General features: G+C 41.0%; 1 pseudogene; it reads left to right on the top strand.

Annotated features, from left to right (window-relative positions):
• Positions 220-1,395, top strand: Gm9003 (predicted pseudogene 9003; annotated as a pseudogene).

The raw sequence follows: 6,000 nt of genomic DNA, 5'->3' as shown, positions 1-6,000 counted from the left end.
AATCTCCTTACAGCAATTCTTGGCTATTTCAGATATGTCCTATACAATACAGCTTTAAAAATATCCATGGGTATTACAATATATATGAACACGACATGATGAAAGATTTAAGAAAGATTGTTCATAAATACATTTGGATTTCTTGGAAGGCTGGAACATTTAGACCAAGTGTGAAAGCAGCAAGGATTGATGCATAGTCTCAAAAACCTTACTAGATCGGCAGTGTGGCAGGAAGCCTCTGCAAGTATGTCCAACATGTCATTGGAGCACAAGACTAAGTTATCCAAGAACCTGCTGTGCATGAAGTTCATGCAAAGGGGTCTGGACTCAGGAACCAAGAAACAACTAGAAAAGGAGGAGCGGAAGATGATCCGCGACAAGCACTGGTATCTGGATTTGCTGGAGTGGAAGGAGAAAGAGAGCGTCACCATAGACGAGCAGAGCTTCTCCTTGTGTGAAGATCTTCTCTATGGAAGGATGTCATTCAGAGGGTTTAATCCTGAAGTTGAGACGTTAATGCTTCCAATGAACTCTAAGAACTGAGCAGCGGCAGCAGAGGAAGACGAGATGGTAGAGGTCGATGGGTCCAATGAAGAAATGGCAAGAAGATATGTGACTTTGGTGGGAACAATTGGAAAAAAAAAGTTTGCCAAGAAAAGGGACTGAGCCAATTACAAAGAAGATGAAAATGTTAATATAAAAGCCTGGAGGCAGAGGCAGGCAGATCTCTGAGTTCAAGGCCAGCCTGGTCTACTAAGTGAGTTCCAGGACAACCAGGGCTATACAAAGAAACCCTGTCTGGAAAAACAAAACAAAACAAACAAACAAAAATAAAAAAATCCTAAGAAGGTGTTCTTAAAGCCCCAAGACTAAAAATGGATGCCTCTGATACAGGGGATGCCCGTGAGCACAGCATGGTCTGAACTCATCCTCCTGTCTTCTGTACTGGTTAAAGCACCGTTTCCTTCTAAAGAAATGCATAAGTTTGGAAATGTGCTGTTCTTGAGACAGGTGTATAATGGATGTTATACATCCTTTTTTATGGCATTCTTCAGGAGCTTCAAATATGTGGTACAGGCCACTCCCTAAATTTTTGACCTGATTCTGTGTGTATATACACACAGACAGGCCACATACACACCGTTCTCCAGTTACTGTCCAAGAATGACAATTGTAAACTAATTATTGCCCTTGTTTAACTGCCCTTATATTTATATTTTACTTTTTGGATCATGTCTAGCCAGTTCACTTTGGAGTCAAATATTTGAGAACTTTTCAGAAGTGATTTGTCAGGAACAGACACGGCTCTCAGGCTTTTGTCATGCTTAGTAGTGTGGGGTTTATGTATTTTAAACAGTCATCTGGGTCATTTTTCCAATGTTCTATAACAAACATGTTTTCATATAAAAAATTACTAGATCAACACAGGCTCGAGATGATATTGACTTAGAGCAAGATGATGTGATAGATTCGGATATGGGAGAATCAAAAACCATTCCTGGCACTTCACCATCAATGGAATGAAGTGAGCAGAAGAGAATATTTAAAGAGGACAAGGAACAAAGTCAAGGCGGTAAAGCGGGACAAAATGTTATTCTCCAGGTTTGCTACTTTCAGGATCTGACACAAAGGTTCACTTAACCTCTCTGTGCCTTGTGTCTTTAGATATACAACTTGGTTAATATTGCCAAGCTCACTATGGTATGTTTCAGATAGTTCTGAACGATATTACATGGAAAAATCAAGCTGAGCATAAGCAATCAATCAAGTTGGAGCTAACCAGCTGTTTCAAGCTCCTGCCCCTGTGACCTTCCTGCCATGATTGACTGTAACATAGAACTGTAAGCCGAGTAAACCCTTCCTCTGCTTTACTTAGCTGTTGTCAGGATATCTTCTCACAAAACAAAAATAAAACCAGGATCTATCTTTTGGGTAGAATGGAGAGATCAAGTCAGGCAGAAGTATTAAATGAAAGCATTCAATGATTGCTTCCAATTATCATGGTCAAAAGTATAAAAAATTTACATGACCGTGTGTGTGTGTGTGTGTGTGTGTGTTTGTGTGTGTGTGTGTGTTTTGCTGGAAATTTTGGAGGAAATTTCATGAAAATGAAAACATTTGATTTCTAGAGAGATGTCTCATAACCATCAGCCATCAAAGAACCAAGGTAGGAAAAAAAACTCCCAAAGAAATTGAGGAACTTATTAACCATGTACCAGCTTTTAGAAGTTATGGTGAGAGGGAAGAAATGAAGAAAGGACTGGATCAGAAATGGGACAAAAAGAAAGGAAGAAATGTAATACCAATAAACAATAGTGTGTAATATCTTACTACATAAAATATATTATGTATGGTTATGAATATACATACATAGTCTACATGTGATTTTATAACATAATTTACTAAGTACCAGATTTGTTTATAAGTAACTGCTCCCAATCATAACTGGCCAAAAAAGAAAAAAAAATCAATGAAAGAATTCCTAATGATGTTTCTGCTAGATTCATAGATTGGTGCCTTATCCAGTCATCATCAGAGAGACTTCCTATGGGAGCTGTTGGGAGCAAATGCAGAGACCCACAGCCAAACATTAGGCAAACAGCCCAGGCTAGAGGTCTCCATCAGGTTCCTCCCCTCAGAGCTCTGGGAATTATCAAAGAAGAAGGTGAGGAAGAACTGTAGAAGCCAGAGGCTTGGTCAAGGATACCAGGAGAACACAGCCCATGGAATCACCTAAGCAGGACTCACAGGGCTCACAGAGACTGAAGCAACAATCCGACCGAAGTGCTCTATATATATTATGCTCACAAAGCTTGGCGTTTTGTGGGACTCCTAACAGGGGGAGCAGGGGTTATCTCTGACTCTTACCTGCTCTTGGGCCCCTTTTCCTCCTACTAGGTTGCCTCCGCCCGGCCTTGATATGAGGGTTCGTGCCTAGAGAAGTTTAAACCTGGTCTTATTGTATCTTGTTGGCGTTCCTGAGAGACCTGCATTTGGGGGGACAGACAGAGGTGGGGGGTGGGGGATGATGGGAGATAGATGGATGGATAGCTCTGGGGGAGAAGGGAGGGGATAAACTGGGAAGAATGAAGGGAAGAGAAGCTGTGGTCATGAGAGAAAAATGCACCACCATGTGGCCATGCTTGGAAACTGCAGATATATGAACTATATAAGTGATGTAATCATATGCACTGGCATGTTACCTTGCTCAGGAATTGTACATGTGTGAATACCACATATGTGCTAATATGTACTAACATGTAACCACAGTTACAACTGCCTGCACATGAACACTCAGAAATATCCCAGCATATTCCCACCGTCCAGAACTGCACACAGCAGGCCAGGCATGGTGATATACATCTGTATTCCCAGCATTCAGAAGGCAGAAGGTGGCAGAAGTCTACCTCTGGTCTACAGAGAAAGTTCTCAGGATAGCCAGGACTACACGGAGAAACTGTCTCAAACAAAACAAACAAAAGGCAAAATAAAAAACCCAGAACAGCACACAAGTGAGCATGTGTATAAAAAACAATATATAACTGAGCTTGAGAACTACATGATTGCAAACATGTGCATATATATTGACATATGGCCATATATGGAAATGAACATAAGTAAACATACATATATCACAAACATGTGACTGTGCTGGAAAAGAACACACATATGAATTAGCATCCACATATGTATGCGCTGACGTGACCACATTCAGGAAATATATGTATGTAAACACATGAATATGTACCAACATGTGACCACACTTGTAATGTGCATACATGTAAGCATGTGCATATGTGTCAATATGTACCACACTGAGAACTGCATACAGGTGACTGTATTGTACATGCATGTGATTCTTCTGAGAATTTACTACTTGTAAACACACAAATTTGCACAGACATGTAACCATACTCAGAACTGCACATGTGGAAACATGAACATAAATGCCATGTGACCTCTCAGAAGTTACACACCTGCCAGCACATGCATATGTGTCAACATGTGATCTCTCTCAGAACTTACACACATGTTAAAATGTACATATGTGACAACATGTGACCAAATTTGGAATCTCCCTGTGTGTTAACATGAACATATGTGCAACATAACCAGGCTCAGAACTTACGCAGGCATCAAAATGTACATACATGATGACATGTGACCATACTTAGAGCTGAATACATGTAAACACACACATTTGCCAAGGCATGTGTCTTCACACATGTGAACATGGATGTCCTGACACATGATCTCCCTCATAAGTAATATACATCAATACACACATACGCACTGACATGTATTTATTTGCTCTTGGCACTTGCATCTGTGTAAAATTATGTGATCTATCCTGGTTGAGAGTTAACTTCCCTGCAGTACTACCAGGAAACATCCTATCTCCTCACAGAGAAGGTAAGTCTTCAAGCAACTTTTAGTAGTGTCTGAAAAGATAGCAGTGGAAAGCCAGACCTTAGAGTTACGAGATACTCAGGTGTCTAGTGGCAAACAATCAGCAAAGCATGCTGAGGTGTATGTAGATCAAGTCATCTCAGTGAAGAAACTCCTGGAATCTATTCAGCAGAGGTGACACAGGCAAGCAAAATGAAGAAAGCCTAAAATAACAAAAACATTGTTGTAATTTTGGCATAGCTTAAGTACTTGAAGACTATTTGTAATATATAGTCCAATAATACAATAGTACTTTGGCATAGAAGAAAACAAAAGGCTTCTAGGTAGCTAGGGAAATTCTTACAGAGTCAAATTTGCTCATGGTAACAATGCCAGAACTGTTCCTGTCACTTGGCTCTACTAAAAGTATTCAATACTGCCAGGCAGTGGTGGTGCATGCCTTTAATCCCAGCACTTGGGAGGAAGAGACAGGCGGATTTCTGAGTTCTAGGCCAGCCAGGTCTACAGAGTGAGTTCCGAAACAGCCAGGGCTACACAGAGAAACCCTGTCTCAAAAGATCAAAGAGTAAAAAAAAAATAAAAAAGATTCAATATTAATTAATTTAGTAAGAAATGTCTACTTGTGTGTTATTGTCTTTCCAATTGCTATCATATGTGGAAGGTCAACAATTAGGAAGTAAACTGACACTACAGTAATACAAAAGCATTAGTTTTGAAATCTGATTGACATTTGGAAATTATACATTCCTTTTCACATGCTGTATACTTGTCAACCTTCTGGGCTGCTGACAAGTCAAAGGAGGTTCTTACTTGTCACATTCACCCTGGAAATCCAGAGTTCCATGAGCTGGGCACTGAGGAACCACAAAAGAGGCAAGCTACAGACAGGAAACCAGTATACATAGCGGCACCATTCATTGCCCCACCAGACATGAACATTTCTCCCTGGCATTCAAGAACTGGAAGACCTATACAAACTAGGAGGCAATGACACAATAAAAGTCATTGCTACTAGTTTCTGAATGTGTTAGTGTCTTAGTTATTGTTCTATTGCTGTGAAGAGCTATTAAGACCAAGACAACCCTATACAAGAAAGCATTTAACTGGGGGCTGGCTTACAGGTTCAGGGGTTTAGTCCATTATCATCAAGGCGGGAAGCATGACAGTGTGCAGGTAGACACGGTGCTGGAGAAGGAGCTGAAACAGACGAGCATGGCACCAGAGCAGTAGTTAAGAGCTTTCCATCCTGATCCACAGTCAGAGAAAGCAAACAAGACAGCCTGCCATACGCTTTTGAAACCTCAAAGCCCACCCCCAGTGATACACCTCCTCCAACAAGGCCACACCTCTTACTCTTTCCCAAACAGTTCCATTAACTGGGGACCAAGCATTTAAACATATGACCAAATTGGGCCCCTCTCATTCAAACCACCACAGCTGAGTTTGTTCCTTCGTTGGTTTCTGAGGCATCATCTTTAAGCTCCTCTCCCCACTTCTGGGTTGTAGGGTCCAGTCTGCTGACTGCCAACTGCTGCTGCCCTAAAGAGCAAATACTGCCAGGGAAGAGCACACCAACTGGTTATCCAGTGC

This window comes from Mus musculus, chromosome X (assembly GCF_000001635.26).
Source record: "Mus musculus strain C57BL/6J chromosome X, GRCm38.p6 C57BL/6J".
NCBI classification, from domain to species: Eukaryota; Metazoa; Chordata; class Mammalia; order Rodentia; family Muridae; genus Mus; species Mus musculus.
The sequence above is the reverse complement of the archived record's forward strand: the minus strand, read 5'-3'. Positions and strand labels throughout refer to the sequence as shown.